Source organism: Lissotriton vulgaris, chromosome 2_1, assembly GCF_964263255.1.
Source record: "Lissotriton vulgaris chromosome 2_1, aLisVul1.2, whole genome shotgun sequence".
Classification (NCBI taxonomy): Eukaryota; Metazoa; Chordata; class Amphibia; order Caudata; family Salamandridae; genus Lissotriton; species Lissotriton vulgaris.
The window spans coordinates 1,164,776,629-1,164,792,758 of record NC_141687.1 but is presented as its reverse complement, the minus strand read 5'-3'; positions in this window follow the sequence as shown (position 1 = coordinate 1,164,792,758).

The window sequence follows — 16,130 nt, the reverse complement described above, 5'->3', positions numbered from 1 at the left end:
CAGCGAGGGCCTCACGGAGGCCGAAGCCACAAGGTAAACCCCCTGGGGGAGGGCGGAGACACTGGTGGGGATAGCGGGGCTGTTGAGGAGTCCCACCAGATCGGAGTGGCAGCCCCATGACCGCCCCTCCCCTCAGGAGACTGCTACTGGACCGCGAAGGCCCCATTTAACCCCTTCTGTGGAGCTGCTGGGCCGGACTGGGCATAGAACTGCCATTTGCCCTTAGGGCTTCCCCTGAATCGAGTACAGAACTGCCCTTCCTAATGCTGAGCCCTGCTATTAATCATATGCCCAAGAGATAAGTTGTTGATGACCATGCTTACAGGAAATCTGGCCTTTATTAGATGAGACCCTGGTAAATATTGTGCATGTTACCTTGATGTCAACTCTTTTGATGCTATGTTCATGCTCCCAAAGTGTTGCCTCATTGCAGAAGTGCAGAGGGGAATGTTACCAATATCAATGTTTGCATAAGCGATGTTGCATATAATGTCCCTGAATACTAAAGGTGCTATTTTTATGAAATTGATGTTTGAGAGCTGGTTGCTCCATTTGCCTAGTATCGAAGAAGTGTTACCTGCCTGAACTAAAGAAATTAAATAAAGAGTCTTGGTTTCTAAAACAACCTGGCGTGGTGTCATTCTATTGCGTGTGAGTTACTGTTTCAGTGCGAGTGTGTGCTGCACTACTGCTTTACACATTGCCTTCGGATGCCTTCATGCCTCGCCACCAGTTATGCTGCCCTTGGCGATAACTGTGCGTGCACATTTTTACCGCTAGTAGCGAGTGGTCATGCCTCACCTGCTCAGATGCTCTTTACCATTTTCTCCCCAAACTCTAGAGTGCACAAGAGTCCCGGACCCCCAGCAGAGATCCTTGGAGTTTGTTCTTTGTAGTTAGGAGTAAGCACCCTAATCGTAAATGTTGTGTATATTTCTCGCTGCAATTTCACAGCAACTAGGTGCTGCCTATAGGTACTAGTACCTGTGTAGCATAAACATTATAAAACGGCCAATGCCACGAATCGCCACCAGCGCCCAATCACTCTCGATTTACCCGCTCACACATTTAGGCACCAGTCGCTGCTCCACAAACTATGTGCCTAAAAACTGCGTGCTTTTAAACCATATGTGTCTATTGTTTGTCCTGTCTTGTCTGTTTTCTCCCCACCGGTACAAACTGAGAGGAAATACCTTTCACAGGCATAGCACCTTAGCGTGTGCTACACATACAGGGCACTGACAAACACATAAACCCCTGTAACACCCCCACACATAATAGGTCCTGATGAAAGCCAGTTTAGTAAGAAGGCCTGGCTGAAAGTAGTCGACCACACTGGACGTTGGGGACCATAAGTCTAACCCCACACGTCCTAAGCCTTTGTTTTTAATCTCTGGCTGGGGCCAACTAATAAAGTAAACATTTGGGACTCCAAGGACAGCATTTAAACCTCACTCAACACACCAGCACAGCACACTCACGCTTTAAAACCTGCTCCGCAGTAACCTAGCGTCGTAGCACACCTGATGCACACTCGGTGCCTTGGTTGGGGCCCGATGATGAAGCATCCCACCAACTAAGTTGGTGGGTGAGGGCCTTCATACAAAACCAATTGGTTTCCCCATACCCACACATAGTACGCAAACACTATCCCTGTAGCTAGTCCTCTTTTTTTCATAAATTCCTAGGGAAACGAACTAGCTATTCTAGTTCCTCTCTCTCTTCTTTGATTACAAGACTCTTTGGCAACGCACAGCTGTGAGAGATTCAGACAGCATGGCCGATAATCCAGGCCTAACTTTTTCCAAGAATGGGATCAGTGAGCTCCTTGCTGATCCTCCCTTCTCACAGAACATTAACATCTCCCAAACCATAGCCCAGGCCACCGACTGGGATGCACTCACGGAGAAAAATGTAATAGAATCCGCACCATTCTACACAGTGTGATCCTGACTCAATACCTACGTAGCAACACAGCACCCAGGGGCTTGTTAGTAACCAACGCACCCAATATCTTTCTGGACGATGCCACATTTAAGAAGGACTGGGAACAGATAGCATGGCACTGCGCAAGGGACTGGCTGGTGCTAATAATCAAAACCACCAAACGCCTCTCAGATGCGATCATTATTGACATACAGGCCACTGAGACACATTTCAGAACTACCATTACTTCATATTAAAAAAACTGGAGGAATCTAACAAGGAACTGGCTGAATACAATGAATAGCTGACACAGGCAAAGATAGCTAAATTCGATAAAGGTCTGAAAAAATTTAACTATGTAAAAATGTACCCATACTCATAAGAGGATTACGTTGCCCCGCTAAGACAGGACAGGTCATCTGACACCTTGGGGCAGAACACCTTCATGCCCAGCGACTCCAGCTCATGCTCCTCGAGACAATAAAGAAACAGAGGAAGTACACAAAGGTGGCAACAACCATGGGGTGCACCACAACTGACAAATCAAACTTTCGGACCCCCACCTTTCAACCATCCCCACCTGAACCCCTACTTTGGCTGGCCGCCAATGTACCATCAGATGCCGCAAAACTTCTTCAGACAACCATACAGACCGCCTTTTTTAGGCCAGGGCAGATGATCAAGAGGCCGCAGGAGGAATGCACCACAAGTACACTGGGCAGAAGAGGACTGACCAGTCAGTGCCAACACCAGGCACAAAACAAAGGAAACACAACCAGGAACCAGCGGGAACCGCTAACCACCAAGCAACATCCGCCATCCCTGGTGTTTAACTTATCTTCTTACCCCCTAACCACAATGGAAGAAAGAGTCTTCAACAAAGGACGCTCCTTTGTACCCAGCAAATGAGTGGACAAATTCCATCTTCACATGGAGCTAGCTGATTTTTTCAGAAAACTCAAGCTCAAAGCTTTCTTTGAGAAACAACAAAACACTAACGAAACAGGAGACACCAACAAAACTGGCCAACAAATTAAATCTACGTTCACACCCCCACCTTACAGCATTCCAGTCGAAGTGAGGACATTTGAACAAGCCATCTACAATGAAGTAGAGCAGATCACTCAACCTGAGACCTTTAACAATCTCTCCAAGGAAGAAAGAGAGGCCCTCCAAACACTCCGGGACAACCGCGATATCACCATCAAACCTGCGGAAAAAAGGCGGTGGGATAGTGATCCAGGATAAGCGTACACAGCTGAATGCCAAAGACTACTTGATGACACACACAATTATAAGCGCCTCAATGGGGATCCAACTGACAAGCTACAGGTCGCCATAACCAACCTGGTGACAGCTGCTGCGGACCGCAACCACATTTCCAAACAAGAGGCGGCTTTTCTCTGCAAAGCAAACCCAAAAGTCCCCTACTTTTACACAGTCCCCAAAATCCACAAGGAAGCAAGACCACCCCCGGGCCGCCCAATTGTGTTGGGAATTGACTCGCTACTGGAGTCCCTCTCCAGGTTTTGGACTTCTTCCTTAATCCTCTTGTACAGGAAGCGTCCACCTACATTAAGGACACAAAACATCTCCTATCTCTTATTTCAGACATAGAGGTTGACCCCACCACACAACTATTAGTGGGCCTAGACATCGAAAGCTTGTATACAAGCCTACCCCAGGATGCCACCCTTAAAGTACTGGATGAAATGCTGACAAGATCCCAATGGGAATACTCGACCCCGAGAGAGTTTATCCTGGAATGTGCCAGACTTGCACTCAAGGAAAACTATTTCGAATTTGAAGGCACGTACTATTTACAAACAAATGGTACCTCGATGAGCAGAGTTTTTGCCCCCAGCGTGGCCAGGCTCTATGTCTATCATTTTGAACTCGTACATATTCTGTCATCAAACAACCCATACAAAGACTCGATGTGTTTCTGGTGTCGCTACATCGACGAAATTATCATGATATGGACTGGCACTGAGGAGACCCTACACTGCTTCCTATCCTGGCTCAATACACAGGACCCATTCTTGCGGTTCACCAGCACAACCAGCAATAAGTAATTGCCATTTCTCGACCTCATGATCAAGGCCAAAGGTGGCAAACTCGCCACAACCACATATTACAAACCAACCTCACAAAACTCATTACTCCAATTCAGTAGTTTCCACCCACGCCCCATCAGGGAAAACCTCCCTTTCGGGCACATTTTGCAATCAAGCACAATTGCAGCACCAGCGAAGACTACAACAAACAGGCAGCTGAACTGGCCCAAAAATTACAAGAACGTGGTTACCCGAACAGAATAATTGAGAACACCAAGAAGCATGCCAGGAACCAGAACCGAGAAACCCTCCTTGAGGTTCCATCATGAACAGAGGACACCCCGCCCCTCACATGTGTCACAACCTATAACAGTATCTCAAACCAAGTGGGCAAAATAATAAGAAAAACTGGAGGATACCGAACACTGGCAACTGAAACTGGGTGCAACCACTATTCGCCGGCAAAAAAAACAGCAGTCTGAAAGACCAACTGGTGTCCACATGACCCAGGGCTACTGAATCAACAGCAAGCACCACACTACCCACTGCGTGGGGCCTACCTAGAGTCACAGGGCACTACCCCTGCGGTGACTGCAGCATTTGCCGCCTCACACAACACAGCAAAACCTTAGACCTGGAACCCGGGAAAACATGGCACCAACTAAAGCACACCAACTGCAACTCCACCAACTTAATATACCTAATAGAGTTCCCACGCAAACTCAGATACGTGGGAATGACCACAAGAAAAGTGCGCACACGGATCACGGAACACTGGAGCACGATCCGATGCAAGAAAACCAACAGCAGACTAATGGATCATTTTCTCAGAGCAGGACACACCCCAAATGACATGCGGTGGACAGTAATTGAACAAATACCTGTCCACTCCACAGACAATGAGAAAACACTTTTAACAAAAGAACAACGCTGGATTTACAGACTGTCCACTCACATCCAGGGTCTAAATGATAACATTCCATGGAACAGCCTTAGGAAATGATCACATGACCCTGATCCACTGGGTGCTTACACGAATACCTCTAAAAATCCTGGCTGGCAACAACTGAACCATTCTGCCATACAGCCACACTGTCCATCCCAGCACCCGCCTAGTGCTAACACGAGTAACAATTTCACATACTGGCTAAACACCCACCAAGCCATACACCCTGTGCCATGCCGTCCTGCCTCCACTGAGCCTTTGTCATCTTACTATGAGATACACATACAGGTCACAACTGGATGCCCTTCACTGCAATCACACGGAGCCACCCACTACATGGGGGCAATTTAGCAGGGAAACTTGAGCACTACGCTATCACTCCCACTTGTCATTACACCAGTCAGGCCCCGAGCAGACTGTTCTTGCCTGCGAGATTAATACATCATCCCGCCTTGCGGAGCTTTCACTATTGAGAGAGACTTTGCTTCCTTTTTAATAAACTGCCCATCTGTCTGAAAACCGATAATACTTTAATCCCCACACATCTAAACGAGTGGCCCATACCGAGTCCTTAGGACACACGCGTATGTTTTCTCCTTCTATTTCCCCACTCTGCAGACGCTACTCACGTGTTTATGGATTTCACACCCATGTCAAGTTTCACAGGAAGTAATGGTGTGCTCTGTGGGAGAGAGACCAGCTTCCTCAAGTATCTGTTCTCAGGTATAGTGAGGTCATCCGTTTTGTCAAACCCCCAAAACTCGGCCCCATAGAGTGCACTGTTTACTGATTTGGATTTATAGATGTCGAGAGCTGGAGAAACCAGTTATGTGTAGGAGCTGATTGTTCCTTTCCCAAGGCTCCTACTATCTGTCTAAACTTTAGATTGGTCTTGGTCAGGTAGGGCATCCAGGACATTCCCTCAGACAATTTTACACCCAAGTATTAAAAGCTACGTACCCTCTCCAGTCTGCCACCATTCAAAGTAAAACAACCTCTAAAGGATCTATGTGGGTTAACCATCATTAGTTTCATCTTGCTATTATATATTTGTAGCCCCCTCTCATCACAAAACCCTTGAAAACTGTTTAATAGCGACTGTAGTCCACTGGGTGTTTTAGAGACAAGTAGCGTGTCGTCCGCAAAAAGGAGCGTAATGATCTTCGTGTTCCCCAGGGAAGGAGCATTGGCTGGTGTTCTAGCTAGAAAATCCCCAATCTGGTTTATATAATATGAGAACAGTGTGGGGGCCACCACACAACCCTGATGAACCCCCCTGTTTATAGTAATACGATCAGACACTTGTCCCTGGCTGCCCCAGCGTACTCTAGCATAATTGTCTTCATGAAGTCGTACAATCAGTGCCATGTCTTTCAGCACTTCCCAGAGTTCTTCACATGGCACAAGTTCGAATGCTGACTTCAAATCTATGAACCAAATTATGTTCCCTCATTTTAGTTATTTTTGCTTACATTCTTTGCAAAGCCTGATGTTTGTGATGGTATCAACTGCGCTGTAGTATCGCTGCGCCGTAATGTTCTAGAAGCAACCCTCCGGTGTTGACCCAGCCCTTCCCGAAGATTCAATGACAGCCTGTTGCTCTCTTACTGGGAGTAGGGGAATAGCTACTTAGTAGACACGTGGGTGAGTAAATGTGTTCTAGGCTGACTTTCTTGACTATTTCCCTCCTGGCCCATCATGCAGTCATAACCGTGGACACCTCAGCCTTTTGCATTGCAACCTGGAAGACAGAATCATCCAGAGCGAGCCCTTATCTATTTGCTTCCTCTATATTATCAGATATGGAAGCTCGGGATCGGTGGTGCAATGCCTTATAAAATGGGCCTTCGCTATGATGTAGAAAAATTCTGAGCCTGGTGCTGTGAAACTTCTGTCGATTCAGAAAAGGGGGTGGTGATGGACAGAGCATCTGAATTAAGCAGAATACTCGTACCCAGTCAACAGATCAGGGCTTGATCCATCACCGTTTTTTAGCTCACTGCACCATCCCAGCTCAGAACCTGGCTACATGCAAATTAGTCTGTCCCTGGCCCAGTGCATCATGGGAACAGGGCAGACAAACTACCAAGCCAATTCTTATACTCGAAAGGAAACAAGCTTCCGGGGACCGGTTTCTGGCATTACAGCCGTCTTCGGCCCGGCATGCTTGAATCCTGATGGTGCAGTGAGCAAGGGACTCACATCTGAGCATACCCTTCCACGCTTATGGTGGACAAAACGATTCAGAAAAGGGGGTGGTGATGGACAGAGCATCTGAATTAAGCAGAATACTCGTACCCAGTCAACAGATCAGGGCTTGATCCATCACAGTTTTTTAGCTCACTGCACCATCCCAGCTCAGAACCTGGCTACATGCAAATTAGTCTGTCCCTGGCCCAGTGCATCATGGGAACAGGACAGACCAAACTACCAAGCCAATTCTTATACTGGAAAGGAAACAAGCTTCCGGGACTGGTTTCTGGCATTACAGCCGTCTTCGGCCCGGCTTGCTTGAATCCTGATGGTGCAGTGAGAAAGGGACTCACATCTGAGCATACCCTTCCACGCTTATGGTGGACAAAACGATTCAGAAAAGGGGGTGGTGATGGACAGAGCATCTGAATTAAGCAGAATACTCGTACCCAGTCAACAGATCAGGGCTTGATCCATCACCGTTTTTTAGCTCACTGCACCATCCCAGCTCAGAACCTGGCTACATGCAAATTAGTCTGTCCCAGGCCCAGTGCATCATGGGAACAGGGCAGACCAAACTACCAAGCCAATTCTTATACTGGAAAGGAAACAAGCTTCCGGGGACCGGTTTCTGGCATTACAGCCGTCTTCGGCCCAGCTTGCTTGAATCCTGAGGGTGCAGTGAGCAAGGGACTCACATCTGAGCATACCCTTCCACGCTTATGGTGGACAAAACGATTCAGAAAAGGGAGTGGTGATGGACAGAGCATCTGAATTAAGCAGAATACTCGTACCCAGTCAACAGATCAGGGCTTGATCCATCACTGTTTTTGTCTGTCATTCATAGGGATGCATGGCTGCTTACCTGCACAAACTAAACTTGCAAGCTGTGGTTGGAAGGTGGAGAAAAAGCTATTGTTAAGGAGGATGGGAGATTAACAAACAGGCATAACAGTGGGAGGAGCACCACTATTCTAGTTAGTTCCTAGCAATAGAATTTTGGAGCTAAATTGAGACGTCTGTTCATATGACTACTAGTCATTATGACATTGAACTGTATGTGTATTGTCAACCCCTGCTATTTCACAGACTGCTCGTGCCAGAGAATTGGATATTCCAGGTCAGTTTATTTGGTGCAGGCAAGGAAGAGTTCTGATTTCCGCCAATTATGGACATTCCAGGGGCTCTCACTATTTCCCAATTTATGGGGGACAGGTTTACCATCAGTTGTCTGACAAATAGCAGAATATCAGCATACAGAAAGACAATGGGTTTGCCTACTTTGAAAGCGAGTCCCCATTGCACAAGCCTCTCACATAGCCACCAAGCTACCGACTCCATGTCTGACACAAATACTATAGGAAAGGAAGGGCATCGCTGTCGGATTCTTCAATAGTAAAGGTGCAGATATCCCATTATTTTGAATGCTGGCCTGAGGAGCAGTGTACAGCAGGCTGTTCAGTTTTAACATAAATGCGCCAATCCAGAGCTTGCAGAGTGTGTTCATCAAATATGGTCCTGCAGAGGAACCAAGTGGCATATTTACAAAGAAGTGGTGCAACACAACGCAGCAAGGAAAATTGTTTTGCTGCGTTGCACTGTGTTGCATCACCTGGAAGGAGCAGACATGTGACATATCTTTAAAGAATGGCGCAGTTCTGCTTTCTCCATGTGCTGGCAGCGCCGCCTCCTCCGAGAGGCGGAGGAGCGTTGCCCCACTGCCTGGGCCAGACTTAGCAAATGGAAAAAAAACAATGTCCCAGCATGTTTTTTTTTTTCGTTTTCCGGCTCTGAACCAGCTTGGGCAGGGAGGGGCTGGGCATGGGATGGAAGAGGAGGAGCACTTGTGCACTCCCTACTCCCAGGTAAAGAAGCTCTCCAGCTGCTGCTTTGGCCTCCTCAAAACATTAAGGAGCTTTCTACCCCTCCTCCCCATGCCCGCTAAAGAGACGGTCATCCGTGCCTTGATCCTTTACCGTTTGGATTACGTCAATGCTTTGTATGCCGGCATCCCTGGATACTCTTTAAATAGACTCCAGGCCATTCAGAATGCTGCCGCGAGGCTTCTGCTAGGAATTGCCAAGAGAAGTAGTGTGCGTGAATATCTCTGCTCCCTTCATTGGCTCCCAGTGTCTGATCGGGTCAAATTTAAATCCCTGGTGATTGCCCATCGAGCCCTCCATGGTCATGGTCCCGCTTATTTGTAGCAGCGGTTCTCCTTCTATGTGCCACGGAGACAATAACGCTCATCAGCTCTTCTCCTAGATACAGTGCCGCGCTTCTGGCGCTACAAGATGGGCGGCTGCTCCCTGGTGGTTAAGGCTGCCCAGGTTTGGAATGCTCTTCCGTTTCCTTTGCACAATACCCAAGACCTGTTAGCCTTTAAGAAACTCTTAAAAACTCACCTCTTCCCCTAGTGACAGTTAGGCGACCCCTCTTGACCCGTGCCAGGACACTACTCGGAGTAGCTGTGCGCGTTATAAGAGTATGTAACATAACATAACATAGCATATGTGTTTGGCCGGCTGTCTCAGGCCGACCAAATCACACATGCGCACTTAGGTTTCTCCAGCCGGGGTGCATTCAGCAGCCTGGATGGAGAAACCCCACAGACTCCCTGACCTGAGCGGAGCGTTGTTCTAGCCCGCTCAGGCCAATCCCCGTGCTGCTCTGCAGGACAGGGATTGGATGGGAGTCTGTCCCAGAGGCTGCTATGACCAGGAAGAGGACAACAGGAGAGATGCGACGTGGGAGGCAGCCGGTTGCTTCAGGTAAGTTCTTTTTTTATTATTACTAACATGTCCCCCAGCACTCCACTGCCCGAGATACACCCACCCACCCCACTACCCTTTGTTAGTGTGCAGTCACCACCATGAGCTGGTGCACTTTGGACTGCCACGTGCCAATGAAGCCAACCTAGTGCCATAGTGCAAATGTGTCTGGATTGTGGTCATGATAGTTTTTGTACAGGAATGACTTTCACAGTACATATGCAAAGAGCACATTTCAAGGAGAAATACATATATTTCTCCTTGTTACATCATCCTCAGGCAGGAGCACCATTTTGGCACAAACCCTACATCTGTATGTAAATCTAGGTTTGTTTCAGAATACATGGGTGGATGCATGGGAACACCCATGCACCACCCATAGAACACTAACCTTATGCAAAGTAACACAAGGCAGCGCAATGCACTGCATTGCTTCACTTTTTCTTACAAAGCCGTGCAAATAGACATTTGGTGTGCTTTGTAAATATCAAAAGGGATTTTGTGACTTTGAGGCGTCACAAACGTTATGCAACCCAGATGCAATATATTTGTATATATGGCCCAGATAACTCATTAGCATTCAAGAAGACTCACGCCACTTCCAGTTCTATATTCAAATGGTTTGATATTACAAATAATGTTCTCAGGTCGTCTGTCAAGGCCCTGTAGGAGATAACACCAGATTGACTGGGAGCAAAATGCCCCTCATGAGCATCATAAGGTGCCTGACAATCACCTTTGTTAGAATTGTATTATCTACAATTAATAAAGAGGGGGCAATAGGACTGACATTCATGGCACCTTTGGCCTGTTTAGGGATGGCTGTAATCACCACTTCTCAGAGGTAAGTGGACCTCATGCCACATATATTTGCAGTTGGAGGTGGCAAAATGCATGTGGGCTGGGTGGGGAGTGGGCAGGAAAGTGCCCCCTTAAAATAAAAACACGGTAATTTCTGTATTGAGAGTGTGTTGGTGTTTGCCCTTGCAGTGAAATGTCTGAAAATCCTTCTCGGAGAGTTTGCTGTATGCCTTAAAAAGCTCTCCCATGAAGTTATATGTGCCTGGGGCCTTTCCACACGCCAGACCCTTAATGGCAGTTTGAACGTGTCTATCAGGACTGGGTTGCCCATCACACATTTACTGTGGTCTCCATCCATGCCAATACAACCCTGCGTGTGTCCTGTTCAATGTGTGTGGCAGGCATGCCCATCAGGGATTTTTATAGTTGTGCAAAACAAGCTGTAATTAAGCTAATATACCACCATTATCACTGAACACTTACGCGAACTACCACCTCACCTGAATAATTATTCCTTGGTTTCAGCATCTTTTCTGGTCCTACACCTTCAGAGCACTACCTTATTAGTGCATGCATACCCAGAAACTCCTTCTCTCCATCCACCATTTCAAGGAACCTTTCTAATAAGGGCTTCATAACAGCTAGCAAGACTTTTTCTACTGTCCTATGCTGCTGCTCCTCTACTCTCGGTCCCTGTTTATTCTAGCTGACTTTCTGGCTTTCTGTTTTGCCGAAGGTACTACCTTTTGTAAGCTTTGAAAGCATCCCAACTGTGATGTATTTGGGACCAGATCAGCCATTAATAAAAAAAACTCAGAGTGGTTGAGCACTCCTCAGTATGGAACATTAGGCCTAGCAGGGCATCAGACAGTACTGTACCTCTGTCGTCCATGTAGTGATCTCTTGTGAAACCAGCCTATAATCTATATATGTGACATGGAGTAATGGACAGAGTGAAAAGCCCTGTCCTGTACTATGTCTAGCAGTCATATATTATCCAGGTTTACCAAATCCATGGCTTGCAGTATACCCTTCACTGCCTGCTTCATGCGTCCAGCTCCAGATCTAGCCTTACGGGTTAACGTACTTCACATCCCACACTTTAGCTGTTGCTTCACATCTGTGAAGTTCTGCCAGGCTTCCTGTGCCACTGTGAAGGAGGATGAATATATGTTAATAGTGGAGCCTTGGTAATGTAAGGGACTCCTCTCTCTTGGCAGCGTCAGGTCATTGTCCCTACCTTGATTGTTTAGCAACTAGGTTGGAATTGGCTGCGCAGTGGGGTTCTGGGCGGTGGACTTGCGGCTATGAAGAGGTGGGCTCTTTCAATCAAGAACATATATGTAAAACTGGTTCCTTCGAATTATTCTCTCAGCATCTTCTAAATATACAATACAGGCCTTTCCAAAATGGTAGATTCAGGCAGTCCCACAATTTTGACATTGTTGCTGTGTGACCACGCTTAAAAAAAATCATTCTTGGCCGATATTACAGCAAGTGTTTTCATTCTAAGTAGCTTTTCATTTGACGTTGCAAGCTCTCCAGCACCCAGCCTGACAGTTTGCCTGTCTCTTATTTCTCTTTAACCCCTCCCCTGCTGGTGACAGAACCACTCCGTCATCAGCCGCGGTCGCGCTGTGCTGATGACGGAGCGGTTCCGTCACGGCCCACTCTGCACGCCTGCGCGGTGCGGATTCTGCTCCTGCGCTGAGCGTTCCATTGAGCGGGCGGGGCGGTGACGGAACCGCTCCATCATGAGCACAGCGCAACCGCGGCTGGTGACGGAGCGGTTCCGTCACTAGCATGGACCCGCCGCGCTGCCGCTCCGCCCCCTTAGCACTGCAGCGGAATAGCCGCCTCAGTGAAGGGGTTAAAAGATCCAGTCTGGCTGTGACTATATCAATTTTTCAGTCTATTGATTTGAGACTCACTTTCAAATCCATGAGTATTGGCCTTCATGCCCCCTTCTCCCCCATAACAAGTCAGACTATTATCCCGGCCCACACGCTCCTCTAATGCATGCTCTGGTTACTGCTGTGTGGGTTATTCAGCTCTTCAAATGATAGTTTACCTTGCCTCTGGTCTCCATGCCCTATTTTCATCAGTGTAGTCTTAGACCTATTGGTGTACCTGTGCCTTATGTCAGCCCAATGGCTTGACCTGTGGGGATTTGTGATTGGCTTTCATCTTTCCAGGGACCTGGATAATTCGTTCTCAGACAGGGGAGGGCAGAGCTCTCTGCAGCCCTAACAGTTCAGCAAGACAGAGTTCTCATCTGTGTATATGCGACCCCCCAACTTCTGCCCAGAATTGATCTTTTCCCTTGGAAAGTGGCATCACTAGACGTGGGCCAGACTAGGCTACATTATCCCACATTGACTGTGCTCCACTGCCTGTCAGGCTGGCGCCTCTAGCATGCTGCCATTTCCAAGCAGGCACCAGGATCTTCCTGTCACCTCAACGCTGGCACTGAAGCACAGCACTCTGTTTAATGGATTTGGCTCACAGCACTGGTGTTAGTGGATGGTTTAGTACCCCGGGCGCAATCCATTTTTGAGACGTAGATCACCCAGTGCCTAGGTTTTCATAATCCCTACGACAATGCTCTCTGCTAATTCTCAAAACACTCCTTTGAAATGGCAATGTACTGATGAAATATTTGTAGTTCCATCTTCAGAAGGACGCTCCTGTATGACTGTAGACCAAAGGTACCTATTCATTCGACTCGTCAGGACGTTACAACATGTACTTTTTTTGAGACTGCACACGTGTACATGTCTCAGAGTATTGAACTTAGTGGGTTAAAGCACCTAATTTCGAGATGTGTGACTAGAAAATTATGGGTTTGATCCCAAATGCATCTTTCATTTCTCCTGAGATGGAATAAGTGAGTGCCAAGCAGTTGCCAATATTACCGCCAGTTATTTACTCTGGCAGGAATTCTAATTTAAAATGACATAATGTTTGCATTCCATATCCAGCAGATCTCAGATGGAGTGACTGAGGTATGTCTATACCACCACCAGGCCAGGAGACCTAAAGAAAAGGCTAAAAGGGTAGTTTTCTTGAAATGCCTTTGAAATGAAAGGTGTTCCAGCATTCAAAGGATACAAATGTTCCTTCAAGATCCAGAACACATATGCCACTGACACATATGTTCTGCAAAGTGGTCACTTCTATAGAAACAGAAATGGCACCTTTTAATAGCATATGTGATAATAACAACAGCCAGGCTTTCAATTCTGTTTTGTAGCCACACAAAGTTAAATGTCAGATCCACTAAAATATCAAAGTTGTTTTTAAATCCTGCAATGTGCATTAGAAAATGCAACATTTCTTACAATTTTCTCTAAAATTCCTTTCAAAAGAATTAGCATATTCTCTATAATGGTTGTTCCTCAATGTCTATTCTAATTATAGAAATTATCCTGGCCTGGGGAGAGAATGGATACCACGAATATGGCAAAAGAGATGTACCAGTTTGTCACAGTAACACTGGAACAAGTAGTGCGCAACATAGTTTTTTCATTATGCAATGCTTTTGCAAAGGTTATCTTTTATATAAATATCAGAATTATGTTTCTTTTGACAAACCTTAGTTTGACCACAGAATAAGGTTTCACAAGCATTTGGCTAACAAATGACACTATCTTCAAGAGACAGGACACAGCGATGCAATGTCTTCATAAGGGAAGTGTAGATGTACTGCCTTTGCATAGATGCCAGCCTGGAGTAACCACACAGCGCATACGTTAAAGCACATTTTACATTTGCCTTACAATGTGCTCTGAAACACTGCTCATAGAGGTATTTGCTTTAGGCAGCAGAGTTATGTCTCAGGTTAAACTTAGATTTTTAGGCTTCATATAGCTGAAACTCTCAGCCTAGCTCAAAGGTAAGGCGCAAGACATCTGAGCTCTCCCTCAGGCGACAAGGCTCTGTCACCAAAGGACAAAGGCCACAGCCCGTAATTTCCATTTGATTGGTTCTATTATTGCTCCCGGCCCTGCATTTAGGGCACTCACTAACTATACTAAAAATCGAACAACCAGGATATAAGTTGAGTTGAACTGTTACTTCTAAAGTTCAACAAACTTCCTAAGGCATATTGGTGCTGGACTAACAAAATCATAAAAGATCTGAAAACAATCAATAATTTATATGGATTTTAAAAGTCTTCCTCAACATAGAATTGTCCTATGTTAGGTGAAGGCAAAGATGGAGTGCATCCCAAATAGAATAAACAACAATAGAGAAGAAAAACCCTTATCTACAGCACCCCCAGCTGATTCCTTCTAAATTGATGGCCTGATAGCAGGAGGAAAGAGCCAAAATGAAGGGATCACTCCGACTTGGAAGCATACTCATAAGCAGCAGTGGGCCTATTTCATAGCAGGCTCTATGTTCAAAGAATGGTGCATTGTAATTGGCTAATCAGCAAATTCAAAGACTGCCTGGGGGCCAATATAAGTATTTAATTAATGGGCTATTTTGAGGATTCATGGCGACAAAGATTAATATTTTTTGAGAGGTAATGCAAGAGTGTTGTCAGTCGAATTCTGAAGTGTGTCCTTTAAATGGGAATTTAAACAAAGGATTTGCTAAGTACCATCTGAATGAAGATTACTAACATATATATTTTTAACACACTTGTTTTATTTTAAAGACTAAATTGGGCAGATTTTCTAAACCTCTGCACAGGGCAAAGTGATGCAAAGCTTAGAAATGGGATTTACTTTCCAGTGCAAACCTTTACTTCTGCTGGTGTACACTTAAAGGTATGCGGAGTGGAGCTTGTGCAGCTTTGCAGCAAGGTGGTATTCCATGGATAGTACATTGGTGTCCCATACAACCTCCCATGTGTTTTTTACGCAATGTCTTATCCGCTAACAATAATGATAATCAGATCTTTGGGTCAAAAAATAACCCTATCGCAAGGCAGGCTCTAAAAAATGAAAATTTTGACAACTTCTCCAAACTTTTCCTACATTCCTACTTTGCATGTGTGTTCCACTATACTGCTCACACTAAGGGGTCCATTAGGATGACGGGCGGACTTTGCCCGCCCGTCATCCTACCGTAAATCGGGACCGCCTGCCATAAGGGCGGGGGTCCCGGGGGTGCCATTAGGATGACACTTAAAGTTATGTGGAGTGGAGCTTGTGCAGCTTTGCAGCAAGGTGGTATTCCATGGATAGTACATTGGTGTCCCATACAACCTCCCATGTGTTTTTTACGCAATGTCTTATCTGCTAACAATAATTATAATCAGATCTTTGGGTCAAAAAATAACCCTATCGCAAGGCAGGCTCTAAAAAAGGAGAATTTTGTCAACTTCTCCAAACTTTTCCTACATTCCTACTTTGCATGTGTGTTCCACTATACTGCTCACACATAGTGAGGGAAAAGTTCTAAAGTACACCTCAACATAGTATT